Below are 15,089 nucleotides of genomic sequence, written 5' to 3'. Positions count from 1 at the left end.
TTTCGTCTTTTCTTCAATCTCGCGACCATCGCCGGTTTGCGATGCTTTCTGCCAATTTCCTGATTGAATATCAACCGCAAAAACCAATTTGCATCAATCATAAAACGGTACGCGGAGACAAAGCCAAAGAACAAAATCCGCTTAAGACCTCGTCCCTCGCTTCGAAGCAACTCACGGCATTATTCTTGGCAAGGAAAAAATATATATATCCAAAGACACAATTTGATAAATCCACTCCCGCAATCAGTTGCATACTGTTTTTATGAACTCTTATCGCTGGTAAAGTGAAATCTGTGCGCAATGAGTTGAGGTCGCCATTTTGCAATTTCATTGAATAAATCTCATTACAATTTCTATAATACAAATTATTCGTGTTCGACTTGTTCCCTATTCCACATTCAGATAGCGATCATCGTCGGTTAATTTAAACCAGCACTAAGACGTCGTTAAACTTTCCCAATAACACCGATAAAAATGCCTCTTGGAAGGGATCGCACCCCAGCCACCGATAATTCATTGCTAACGATCGCTTTCCTGCCGAAAATGCAAAACTTTACCCGTGTAGGACAAACTTGAGATGAGTATCACATTAAAGAAATTATTCTGCCATTCCCGCCCACGTACCAATTCACCAATTGCTTGTGTGGGTGGTTTGGGTGGAGTATGATCCAAAGTATCACTCGTTTCTTCACCCGACTTTGAATTGTATCCCATTAAGCAGATAATATCGCTTCATTTATCAATATTATTACTTTTGTCTAAAACCCCCACACACACACACATACACAGCTCCAAAGCGCCCCAAGTCGGTCGGTCGGTGTAGGTGGGTACTTATTGCACTGTTCGACTTGAACGAGCAATGATGATGGTGCCGAGACCGAGGATGAGAAGTAAAGCTCCCATCTTCAATTGGTGAAAGTTTGCATGCGGGAGCAGAGAGGAAGGGAGTGTGCGTGTAATTATTTGCTTTTTGTGTGCTGAAGAGGATAATTGCAGAAGGTTTTCGGGTCTCACAGCGTCACTGTCTCCATCGTGGTTGAAGTTATGGAGCTGAAGAAATTTTAGCTTCTTACGTGCATACGTTGAACGGTGAAGCTTCTACGATGGTGACTTTGGAGAGCCTTTTGCATCCTGCAAGCGCGAGCGAAAGAGAAACGGTGCATTGAGTTTTGTATTTGTAGATACAGTGGGGATTGTAGTCTTTATGCACCGATTAAGGCAGCATTTTTCGAAAACATATAGGGGAAATGAATTTAATGTCGGCCTAAATGCTCCTAATTTGGGCCCATACATAAATTCAGCAATCGACTAAATTTTCATTAGCGACCAAAAATATACATTAGTACCGTACCAATGACGCGTTCATCTAGATAAAATTGATAAATAGAAGATTTTTAGTGATGGGCCCAATCTTAGATCCATAGGCCAACATTAGAACATTTCCCCTATCTTTCAATCTTAAACTCATAAATAAGCGGCGCCGGTGGTGTAGTTGTAAGCGTGATTACCTCCCCCCTCCCAGCAGGCCTGGGTTCAATCCCAGTCGGCGCAGCCGGGATGTTCTGAGCAGGGTGGCTAGATTTACAGTCCACGAAAGGTATTACAATCTTCTTCTTCTATCTTCTATCTTCTTCTTCTATATATATAAAAATGAATTTCTGTCTGTCTGTCTGTCTGTCTGACCCTTATAGACTCGGAAACTACTGAACCGATTGGCGTGAAAATTTGTATACAGGGGTTTTTAGGGCCGTGGAAGGTTCTTATGATGGTTCGAGACCCCTCCCCCTTCTGCAAGGGGGGGCTTCCATACAAATGAAACAGAAATTTCTGCATAACTCGAGAACTAATCAAGCAAATGGAACCAAATTAGGCATGTGGGGGCGAGTGTGGGGGTATAAGGAGAAAACCATAGGGGGTAGCCCCTTAGATAATAGGGGGGGGGGGGCTACGTACAATATAGCATGTTTTTTTTTTTAAATCGGCGCATAAACTCAAGCTAATATTGAATCCCGAGCAAGGCCGGGCACACTCAGCTAGTCAAATATAAAATATAATCGAAGAAATGATCATAAACATGCAGTGAGCAATAAAATGCTATGAGATACGTTCGGTAATGATCAGTAATGATAATTTCTACTATTTTTGACGTAGGACTATGTCTGATATCGAAGGAACCTGGAAGCCAGAAGCAATCGTTTAATTCCATCTCAGTAGTCCTGCTTATTTGACTTTTCATTTTTCTGTTCCACTATCAAACTGTCCTTCAAATAAACCACACGTTAATTGGAAGAGCTCTGCTTTCACTTATTAAAGGTTATGGGCACCTCTACGAGAGAAGCTGTGTGCGGTTTTCCGCAGTTCAACGGTGGTTCCAGATTTCAGCACTGGAGTCAAGATGTTCCTGGATTCCGTGGGAGTATTGAACACTTTAACTGAAGAAGCACCGGAAGTAGCAGCTGAAAAGGTGAAATTTGAAGAGGCAGACCGGAAGGCCAAGTCATATATTGTCAGCTTCCTGGCGAATGAATGTCTGGCGATCATCTGCGAGAAGAAGACGGCCAAGGACATGTGGAAGGCGCTCGAGAACACCTTTGCGAAGCGGTCAATTAGCATCGTCTGAACCCAAGCAACAATTTTTGTTTTATTTAAGTTTTATAGCAGTTGATACAACCAAATTATAAAACCTTCACTGACGACCACATTGCTTTAACAATCTCCTGAGAACCGCAATACAGCCATGTCATGGCCAATTGGCCCAGTTTTAATGCAGTCATTAAAACTTGATATGCGAACTACTTTATGAGCATAGGATTTATGTCAGTTTTATCACACTCTAGACGTGATTGTTAAAAATGAAAACATAAAACCTCCTCCAGGTCAGAAAGTTTTAACAGCCTTCTAATGACTACCATAAAACTATATTACAACCGCATAAATCGCTCCTGAAGAAGTTGATAAAACATGATACGCAAAACATTTTGACAACTTTGAAGGTTTTAAGTTGGGGTTTTTGGATGATAGTTAATATTGAGAAATATTTTATTGTGGTTTTATTCTTTCGATGTTTGATGTGAAATCATGATCCTTGTCAGTTGGTAATAATGGCTGATATTATTGTACATTGAAAATAAGACGACTTTATTATAATTTTAAACCAATCTGTATATGCTTCACAGCATGCCGTGCAATATTTATGGTGATTATTATACCCTAATAAATTTAGTGCGCCATATGAATACTAAAATATAGGGATATTTTTAATTTGTCTGCATTAGCACCATGCATTAAAGAGTCATTCAAAGATTATCTATTTAGTACAAAACTGTTACTACTGTTGAGCAATAACCAGTCACACATTATTTAATCATACATAGATGTATGAAAGTGTTTTATTGCCTATCAATTAAAGCGTAATTATTCATACTGTGTGAAATTTGTTCATACGGCGACATTTTTTTTCGTTATAACTTGCTACTCCTTAAAAATACCTCAATATAACATATTCTCCTAGATTGGAATTCTATAGCATAACATAAACCTAATGGTTGTATCTTAGCATTTTGTAGTCCAAATTGAGAGCGTTAAGTTATATTTAAGCTATATAACTAGCTTGCTGGTTTTATTCGGTACAGCGAATCAAAACAAAACAAAAACCATGACCACCTGTCAAAAAGTCAACATTCCAAGCGATCCTCATATTTTCGCTTGTAATCAAGATGTAAGAAATGCTTATTGGATCCACTAAAAGCTTTTTCAATACAAGGTTTAAAGCCGTGATGTCAATACTGGCCATCTCCAAACGGATTTAGTAAAACTGTCGGCGTTGCATTAAGAAGGGTTCGTGGATCTTTCGGAAGTGTATCGGAAAGCCGCTTGTTCAATATTTTTAAGAGCTCCTTCGCCGCACTGTGCTTTATGTAGGGATCGTATAACTGTAGTTCCTCCAGGAGTTTCATATTGTCGATCGTCTCATCTTCATCGTGTTCAGAAGCACTGAAGGGGTTTTCATTTCATATATCTGAATAGATTTGTTTTTTATAATGACAAAAAATTTCAGAGTATTTTTTGTTGTAGCAGTATATTTCTTATCTGTGAATCTTAGGCCTCTGATAAAGATGATAGTTGTAATGAAGCTTTAATGAAGGTCTAAGACTGCTTCAAGTTTTATATCGGTCATAAAAAGTGTACCATAAAACATAATTGTATGTTTTGTTTTGGTTTTATTCTTCAGTTATAAGTAGTGATGCAGAACCACCTTACAGCTACCGTTAAAACTATGAGGTCTGAGTTTTAATTTAGTAGTCTTAAAACAGTTTATAGACGACTTGACGGCCTGATTTTATGACAAGCACACAAAACCGTAATACAACCACAGGCTGGAAGGGATGCTATGATAAAACAATGATAAAATAAGAATAAATCTTCCAAGCATTTAGATTGTTACTTGGGAAGTTGAGAGATGGTGATTCGATGAGAATGCACTTGCTGGTGTTCGAAGACTTGATCCGGCAGCTGAAAACCGCTGAGGCGAAGGTCGAGGAAGCTGATTTGGTCATTTCGCTGTTCCAGACTCTACCGGATGCGTATGACCCCTTGGTGACGGCCTTGGAAAACATTCCTGAGGAAGAATTGAGTTTGGAGATCGTGAAGCAACGCTTATTGGCGGAAGAGCTGAAGAGAACCGAACGTCACGAAGACTCAGGTGAGATTAAGGCTGCTGCATTTTCTGGAGAGAAGAAACGCAAGTCTACGAAGTTCCAAGGCAAGTGTCACAATTGTGGAAAACGTGGCCATTTGAAGAAGGACTGTCGGCAGAAAAGCGATGAAGCTAAAGAAAAGACACCAAGTGGAAAGTTGGTATCAAGCTCGATTTGGGTTCAAGCGACCACCTAGTGAATGATTTGGCAGTATTCTCGGAAATTTGCAAGATGAAGCAACCCATTGTGATTCAAGTAGCGAAGGACGGAGAAACACTGATATCAAAAACGGTTGGAACCATCGTCGGAAGCAGTAACAAGAACACGTCGTTGAACATAAAGGATGTTCTCTATGTCCCCGAGCTTTGCGACAACCTGATGTCCGTTAAAAAGTTGGTGAAGGCAGGCGTTGTGGTAATTTTCAGCGGTTCCGTTGCGGTTCTCAAGAAAAACAACGAAGTCATTGCTACTGCGAACTTGAGAGGAAAACTATACGAGATCGAGGTAGACATTACAGTGTCTTCGGCAAATATGTGTCAAACTGAAGCGACCAATTTGTGGCACCGAAGGCTTGGACACCTTAGTCAACAGGGAATGAAAGCGATCATAAATAACAATCTTGTGGATGGTGCTGATTTCAGATCAGACCAGCTGGCGTTCTGTGATGCGTGCGTCCAAGGGAAACAATGTCGTGAACCATTCAATGGCACACGCCCGAGAGCAACAATGCCGTTGGAAAGAATTCATTCGGATGTATGCGGACCAATCGAACCTACTGCGTGGGATGGTTCGAAATATTTTGTTTCCTTCATTGACGACCATACCCATTTTGCAATGCTGTTCCTGCTGAAGAGAAAATCGGAGGTGTTTGATCGACTCCACGACTACGAAGCAATGGTAACGATGCAATTCAACATGAAGATCTCGAAACTAACAATAGATCAAGGCCGTGAGTATCTTTTTAACAACCAAAAGCGTTTTTACTCACAGAAAGGTATCCAAATCGAACCAACCGTTGCTTACACGCCTCAACAAAACGGCGTTGCGGAGAGGTTCAACCGAACCATTGTTGAGAAGGTCCACACAATGTTAATCGATTCTCAAGTCCCGAAAAAGATGTGGTCAGAAGCTGTCATTACTGCCGTGTACCTGGTGAACAGAAGTCCTACTGTAGCTCTGCCGAGAAGTATGACACCAGCTGAATGCTGGTACGGTCAGAAGCCAAGTCTAGAAAAACTTCGAATTTTCGGATGCAAGGCGTTCGCTTGGATTCCCAGCCAACATCGAAAGAAATTGTCATGGTCGGATATACATCAAACGGCTACCGATTGTGGGAAAAGAAGTCAAGAAGAATTATGATTGCTCGTAACGTGAAGTTTCATGAAACCTGCTTTCCCTACAAAGCTAATCCTGAAAATCAAGCAGATACACCACTCGTTGTAGTACCGTACGAGCAAGAGGGGGAAGTCGTTCGTGTTTCAATGAAACCGTCACCTGAAGAGAGGTCGATGTCACGTGAGAATACTCCGATTGCTGATGATGCAGACGTTTTGGAGGCGGATGATACCTGAGCGCTCCCTTCGCAACTAGAACAACTCGAGTTCGAAGGACAAGCGATTTTGAGGCGCAGCGAACGGGAGCGCAAGCTCCCCGGTAAGTTGTTAAATTTCTTCACCGGTTACAGAGCAACTTCTGCTGGCTCGTATTCCACAGATGCTCCTCAATGCTACAGTGACATCGAAGCCCGCTGCGATCGTATGAAATGGCTGGAGGCTGTTGATGACGAATTGCGATCCATGGAGGCGAACGGTGTGTGGAAGATGACGCCCTGTCCACGTGGCGTGAAACCTCTCAAATCCAAGTGGATATTCCGTGTGAAGGAAGACAAAGATGGCCGGCCTGGCCGGCCTGGCTCGATATAAAGCCCAACTAGTAGCGAAGGGCTACCTGCAGCGTTATGGAGTTGACTTCGAGGATGCATATGCACCGGTGGCGAAGTTACCAATCATTCAGACTGTGCTAGCTGTAGGCGTCCACAACCAGTTTCATTTCCATTAGATGGACGTTAAAACTGCCTTCTTGCGTGGAGATTTGAAGGAGGATATCTATATGGATATTCCTGAAGGTGTCCAGGCTCCAGCAAATATGACCTGCAAGTTGCTGAAATCATTGTATGGATTGAAGCAATCTCCACGATGCTGGAATGAAAAATTTAACAGTGAACTAGTCAAGATGGGTTTCAAGCGGTCCCGCCATGACTACTGCCTATAGACACGATGCGAAGAAGGAAACGAGCTGTACGTTGTACTCTATGTGGACGATTTGCTAATCGCAGGGAGGAAATTGGAATCCATGGCACGTATGAAGAAGAAGCTTTCGACTGTGTTCAGCATGACTGACTGTGGAGAAGCACGCCACTTTCTGTGAATGAAGATAGCGTACGATCGGCAAACAGGAGTTCTTCAACTTTCGCAAGAGGCGCACGTGGCAAGAGTCTTGGAGCGTTTTGGACTGGCTGAATGCAATCCAGCTAAGTCACCAATGGAGAAGGGATTGCAATTGCAACGAGAGGGGCCACCTGAAGAAACCTACAGGGAGCTACTAGGCAGTTTAATGTATATTATGCTGTGCGTTCGGCCGGACATCTGTTTTCCAGTAGGGTAAATATCTGGGACGCTACAAGCGAGTCGTTCGTTACCTGAAGGGAAGTGCCAATGCTGTATTGAAGTTCGAACGCAATGACGACCGTCCGCTCGTTGGATTTGCTGATGCTGACTGGGCGGCCGACAATGAAGATCGAAAATCAGTCACGGGATACGTCTTTAAGGTGATACCGTTGTCATGGTGCAGCAACAAGCAAACTACAGTTGCTATTTCGTCAAGTGAATCCGAGTATGTAGCTCTGTACTGCAGAATCCCTGTGGTTATCTGGAGTACTTGAAGATATGAAGGCCAAGGATTCGAAAACACCTGTCACCATATTCGAGGACAACGGAGGCTGTATTGGAATGACGAATAACTTGGAGACGAAACGAAGCATACACAATGATGTTAAACACCATTTCATCAGGGATCATATTGCCGAAGGACGCATCCAAATGGAATCTATTGGTACTCGCGAACAAATAGCTGACATATTCACCAAGCCAATCGACTCTGGAAGCTTTCAAGAACTACGGATGAGTCTAGGGCTACACCATTGAGAGGGATGATATCGAAGGAACCTGGAAGCCAGAAGCAATCGTTTAATTCCATCTCAGTAGTCCTGCTTATTTGACTTTTCATTTTTCTGTTCCATTATCAAACTGTCCTTCAAATAAACCACACGTTAATTGGAAGAGCTCTGCTGTCACTTATAAAAACTATGTCTATTATTTCTATATGGGGGTACACTTTGTGAAAACCGAAAATGGAACATTTAACAAAATTATGAAAGATTTTGAACGTTAATAACTAAGCTGCCTCTGGACCAATTACAATAATTTTTTCACCAATCGATCAGAAATATTTCTACGCATCTTTTTAAATTAAGACAAAATGTCACTATCGAAAATTGCTTGCTATGATAGTTAAAATTTCACCGTTTATCTGCGCAAAGCGATTTCCCTAATGCAGATTTCAAAGTTGAATTCCATCCGGTCTCACCAAACGGTGTTTATTCAATCACCACGTGGTGAGTAGTGGTGTTCTCCAGTACACAACGAAAGGCTCCCTGCAAGCAGCTAACGATCAAGGCTGTCCACAACCGCTGATCGGATTCAGTTCTAATTATCGTTGTGTGGTGGTGTCCGGTCGTCGGCATCAGCAGCAGCAGTGCTTTCGGCGTGTGGCGTTGAACATTGTTCTCCAGTACACAACGAAAGACTGCCTACAAGCAGCGAGTTGCAGCCTAATGAGCATCCACAGAAGGAGGAAGATCAGTGTTCACTCGGCTGTCGACAAAAGCAGGCCACTCTCGATGTGTGCTACGCGATCGTCTGTTTTCTCGACAGCAACCATTGTGTGGTCCTCTTCATTGTTCTTCATCAGCAGTTCTTTCGGTCGATGCGTCGTCGACTTTGGAAAGCAACCGTTTCGTGATGAGTGTGTGAGTGCTGACCACGTTTTGCGTCCATTGTTGCAATGGACGCGCTCTGACCCTCGTTGGCGTACAACAATTTGCCATACAATGAAACTACTGGAAGCGGCTCCAGCTCTGATGGAGGAGGCTTTTTGGATAGCGGAAGATAAAGTGTTTATTGTGTTGTACCTTTTGACTATAGTTTTAAGATGTATTGTAAAGTAACCAAGAATCCTCGGCTCTGTAAAGTTAATTCGGTTGAGCCTTATCAAATAAATCAATAAACAGAAGGAGGAAGAAGCCACACCACTATTGATCGGAATCAGTAGCTCTTCGTGAGGCGCTGTGGGCCATCTATTTCAAGCGCGTTAAACAAAGGAGTATAAAAATAGAAAACCCCACTCAAATTCCTATTCCTAAGCAAAACCCAAGCTCCTGCTGCAGTTAACAAATAAGATTTATTATATAAGACCACGCAGTCCTACGTCACCATTGCGTACAACCCCACAAGGCTGTCCCATGTAGTTTTTGTTAAGATAATTTGACAAAATCACATATATATAAAGATTTACTACAGCTGCAATTTTTTTCTCTCGCTAGAAGTCCAATATAGGCTGTCTTGCAATGAGCACTCATACATAGGATTTCCAGTGAAAACTAGATGTATGAGTGCTCATTGCAAGACAGCGTATATCACGTGATATACGCTGTAATGTGAATGGGGTATTGACATTTGTTTCGATCGGTGGAGACTTTCGTGGTTCGAGTCATTCGAAGAAGAAAGAAAGGTGCATGAGAGAGGAAGAAACAGATAGAGAGAGAGATAGAGAGAAGTTAGTTGGGGTGATGGAAAACACGATAGCCGATAGGGGAGAGTGAGAGCCACAACGAAAAAGGCATAGGCATTAGACAGTGATTCATCATCTAATCTCTGGGAGCTCTTCGAAATCCCCGTGAAGTCATGGATTCCTTTGCAACATATCGGGTGAGATCTTTCCTTTACTGTTCTCTTAACATTCATTCCATTACTATGTGACACATTATATGCTGGGTATGGGACGGTCCAAGCAGGGCACCCGATTGAAGTGATTTGGATGGGGAAAGTGGAATTGCCAACAACGTTACCAGATCGTGGATTGTAGGCGGGCTTTTTTTTTTTTTTTTTTTTAATGTGTTTATTTTTCCAGGCTCATTTGCCGTAGCTTTGCGGAGCCGATATTCATTGTTTAGGTTACAAAATTTCTTAAGACTAACGTTAGTAAAGCGGGGGCCGATTACTCGCGGCTATCTCGAGGTTAGGGGTAACAAATTGTAACAAATGGATGGCAGGGTAGGGATTGAGAACACAAGGTTTGGAGAGCAATGTGCTCTTGATCTCGAACTAAGCGACCAACTGATGAAAAAGACAAACATGGGGGTACACCGATGGGCAGCTAACAACTTGGGGGAACACAAGATGACACTAACTACTAAATCCTCAGATCTATCCGTTTTAAAAACACATATATTAAATTGCAATAGTCGAGATCTCGGCTCGCCAAGATGTCTCTAACGGGCCGCATGGGTTGTTTTCCTCGGGCCCTGAGGGATGCGGATAACTCGGATCTAGCAACACAATGTAGGGTGCATGACCAAAGTACGTGGTCGATATCGTGATAGCCACTACCACAAGCGCACAAATTGCTGCCTGCGAGCCCGATTCGGAAGAAATGCGAGTCTAACGAGTAGTGATTGGACATGAGCCTTGATATGACCCGTATAAAGTCACGGCTCATGTCCAATCCTTTGAACCATGGCTTGTTCGACACCTGTGGGAGAATAGAATGTAACCATCTTCCCAGATCACTCTCATTCCATTTTTGTTGCCAGTCGGTGAGGACGTGCTGACGGGTAATTGAGAAAAATTCCGCAAAGGCGATTTGTCGATCAAAAATATCGCCTTCCATAGCGCCCACCTTAGCTAGCGAGTCCGCTTTCTCATTGCCCGGAATTGAGCAATGAGATGGGACCCAAACTAAGGTGATAGTATAGGAGCAGTTAGATAAAGTACTCAATTTAGCTCGGATTTCGGTCAGGAAATACGAGGAGTGCTTCATCGGCCTCATTGATCGAATAGCCTCCAACGAGCTAAGGCTATCAGTAAAAATAAAATAGTGATCAGATGGTAGTGAGGCAATTTGCTCTACTGCGTAAAATATGGCTGCTAGTTCCGCAACGTATACGGAACAGGGTTTTTGCAGTTGATATGAGGCGCTATGAAATTCGTTGAATACTCCAAATCCAGTGGAAGCGTTTATAGTTGACCCATCTGTGAAAAAACTCTTATTGTTACTAACATGGTGGTACTTGTTTGCAAAAATTAAGGGAACAACCATCGACCGATGGTGATCTGGTATTCCACGGATTTCTTGCAACATGGTCAGATCAAAATTTACAGAGGAACTATAAAAGTCTTGGAGGCAAACACGAGAGGAATTGAATGAAGAAGGGCCAATCTCCAGCGTCATGTACTCGTAATAGAGACTCATGAATCTTGTTTGAGGATTTCTGTCGAGCAGCTTCTCAAAGTTTTCTATTACCAATGGGTTCATTACTTCACAACGGATAAGAAACCGAAAGGACAGTTCCGCGAAACGATCTGTCAGTGGGAGAACACCCGCGAGTACTTCGAGGCTCATCGTATGCGTCGAGTGCATACAGCCAAGCGCGATTCGGAGGCAACGGTATTGAACCCGTTGCAGCTTCAGGATATGTGTTTTCGCTGCGGATTGAAAACAGAAGCTACCGTACTCTAGAACCGACAAGATGGTTGTTCGATACAACCTGATCAGATCTTCCGGGTGTGCTCCCCACCAAGTTCCAGTAATTGTACGAAGAAAATTGATTCTTTGTTGGCATTTTTGTTTCACATACGCAATATGTTTTCCCCACGTGCTTTTGGAATCGAACCAGACACCTAAATACATGAAAGATATACTTTGAGTGATTGTTCTACCCTTTAGTTGAAGCTGTAACTGTGCAGGATGATGCTTCCTAGAAAAAACAACCAACTCAGTTTTCTCCGGAGAGAATTCGATACCCAGCTTCATAGCCCAAGTAGACAAATTGTCTAAGGTATCTTGCAATGGTCCTTGCAGGTCCGGTGCACTTGGCCCTATAACGGACACAACACCGTCATCTGCAAGCTGCCTTAGCGAGCAATTTTCATCAAGACAACCATCAATGTCTTTTACATAAAAATTATAAAGAAGGGGGCTTAAACATGAGCCCTGGGGGAGACCCATGTAACTAATTCGTGAAGTTGTCGAGTTTCCATGAGAAAAGCTCATATATTTCTCAGACAACAAGTTGCTCAAATAGTTGTTTATAATTGGTGAAAGCCCACTATCGTGGAGTTTATCCGAAAGGACATCGATACAAACAGAATCAAAAGCCCCCTTAATGTCCAAGAAAACTGAACCCATTTGCTGTTTTTGCGCATAGGCCAGTTGAATTTCAGTTGAAAGCAACGCAAGACAGTCGCTCGTTCCTTTGCCTCTCCGAAATCCAAATTGCGTATCTGAAAGTAAACCATTCGACTCGACCCATTTGTCTAGACGAAAAAGAATCATTTTCTCCAACAATTTCCGTAAACAGGACAGCATCGCGATGGGACGGTACGAGTTATAATCCGACGCGGGTTTACCGGGTTTTCGAATGGCGATAACTCTTACTTGTCTCCAGTCATCCGGAACAATGTTGTGCTCCAGAAATTGATTGAATAAGTTCAACAAGCGTCTCTTCGCGACATCTGGGAGATTTTTAAGCAAGTTGAACTTGATTCTATCCATTCCTGGAGCTGAATTGTTACATGAAAGGAGAGCAAGTGAGAATTCCACCATCGAAAACGGGGAATCTATTTCGTTATTACCCGACGGACGATCACGAACGTTGGTTTGAACCGCCACCGAATCCGGGCAAACTTTCCGCGCGAAGCTGAAAATCCATCTGTCCGAGTACTCCTTGTCTTCGTTAATCGGTGTAGACGCGTTTCGCATTCTCCTGCCGACATTCCAGAGTGTTCTCATGGAAGTCTCTCGCGACAAACCATCGACGAACCGACGCCAGTAACCGCGTTTTTTTGCTTTAATTAAGTCCTTAAAAGTTTTCTCGAGGTCGGTGTACCGCTCGAAATCCCCGACCTTGCCGTGTTTGCGGAAGCGTTTAAACGCGGCGGACTTCTCGCTGTTCGCGTCGGTGCAATCCTTATCCCACCACGGGGTGGGAGGTCGCTTGCGGACGGAAACACCCGGAACACGTTTCGTCTGTGCTTGCAGCGCAGAATCGATGATGACACGCGCGAGAAAGGAGTACTCGTCCAGCGGAGGAAGTACGTCAACCGATTGACTGGCATCAAGAACCGCGGTCGCGAATTTTCGCCAGTCAATGTTTTTCGTAAGATCGTACGCGATGTCGACCGAGCGAGTAGAAGATGAACCATTGGTAATAGAAATTTTGATTGGCAAATGGTCACTACCGTAGGGATCTTGAATTACTTTCCACGAGCAATCCAACGATAGTGAACTCGAGCAAAGTGAGAGGTCTAATCTGCTTATTTTTGCTGGAGGTTTGGCTACTCGTGTTGCTTCCCCGGTGTTTAGAATTGTCATTTTGAAGAAGTCGCACATGTCGTATATCAAGGTTGAGCGGTTGTCGTCGTACAGTTCCCCCCAGCCTGTACCGTGAGAGTTAAAATCTCCCAAGATCAACCGTGGCTCTGGCATAGCCGTGCAGATATCCGAGAAACTTTGACGAGAAATCGCAGTTCGCGGTGGAAGATATACTGAGGCAATACTGAGGCATTTACCTCGAATATTAACCTGACATGCAACAACTTCAATGCCTGTCACCGAAGGCAGATCGATTCTGTAGAAGGAATGGAGCTTGTTGATCCCCAGAAGCACCCCTCCATACGAATCTGCCCGATCAAGGCGAATAATGTTGAAATCGTGGAAAGCAAGATCGTTGTCTGAAGAGAGCCATGTTTCACAAAGGGCAAATGCATCAGAAAGTAAATTGTTAACTAAAAATTTAAATGTGTCAAGTTTTGGCATAAGACTTCTACAGTTCCACTGAAGAACAGAGATCATATCCCCGACCTCATTCGGAGAATTATCCATCGAAAGATATGATCGATGCAAGGAAGGACCACCTAGAAGCTAGTTGCTTCAAAAGAGTTTTCACCATTGGCAGCACTAAATTAATAATGCTCCTCGTTGAGTCAGAGACATTGAATATACTGAAGAAGCTATCCACAATACCAGAAAACGTGAACATGGGGGCATGTTCTTGCTGATTATTCAGCTGCTTTTCTGGCCGAAAAACTGGGACATCTGGGGTTTTAGATGATCCTGGAAGTGACGGAAAGTTCTTGTCATAATTACAAGGTTGAAAACCCGGTGGAATGGGCTTCGGTGCATTTCCGTTACCTCTTGATTTTTCCAAGGTGGAAGGGTGGTCCGTACGAGTGGCCTTACGAGGCTTTTCGGTGTTGTGTTGTTTTGCTCGTTTTCTCGTATTGCCTTTAAAGACAAACGGACTACCCTCACCGACCTCTGAGTCAGAGTCTAGATCATCAACTGGCAAAATGGAGAACGTGTTACTGCTTTTTGCTGTGGTCTGAGAAGATGAAGCGGTATTCTTCAAGAGTTCTGCTAGTGTTCTCTTGGAGCGAGCTTGCAGAGACCGCTTAAGTTTTCTCCCTGCTGTTTATACCTCGGGCAGTCAGTCAGGGTATGTAGGCTTTCCTTGCAGTACACGCATTTTGGAGGAGCACCGCAAGGGCCCTCTTGATGTTGCTCGCCACACTGATCGCAGCGTGGTTTGTTCGAGCAGTAGTCCGATGTATGACCAAGTTGTTTACATTTCGAGCAGTTCATTACCCGAGGTACAAACAGACGTACAGGCAGCCGAACCTTGCCAATAGCGACGTAGTGAGGTAACGCTGAACCCGAAAAGGTCACACGAAACGAGTTTGACAAGGAATAAGTTTTTTTGGAGCCTACTACCGATACTGACTGCATTTGAAGGCAGTCCAATATCTTCACCTTCGGCAGAGCACGGTTTTTAAAGATTCCGAAGGAATCGGGACCCAAGAAATCATCACTAGTCAAACTCGCTTCGGTGACCACTCCTTCAATTTCTACCTCACTACTGGGTATGTAGACTCGGTATTCCAATGAAAAAAGCTCGCACGCAACAATTTGGTTAGCCTGCTTCCGGTCATCAACGGTAACGCGCAGTTTTTTTGGTGTTACCTTGAAAATATCGGTAACGGCCGAAAAATGTGTTGT

The sequence above is a fragment of the Ochlerotatus camptorhynchus genome, unplaced genomic scaffold, assembly GCF_037179485.1.
Source record: "Ochlerotatus camptorhynchus isolate MF236.1 unplaced genomic scaffold, CSIRO-AGI_Acam_v1.1 ptg000111l, whole genome shotgun sequence".
Classification (NCBI taxonomy): Eukaryota; Metazoa; Arthropoda; class Insecta; order Diptera; family Culicidae; genus Ochlerotatus; species Ochlerotatus camptorhynchus.
The sequence above is the reverse complement of the archived record's forward strand: the minus strand, read 5'-3'. Positions refer to the sequence as shown.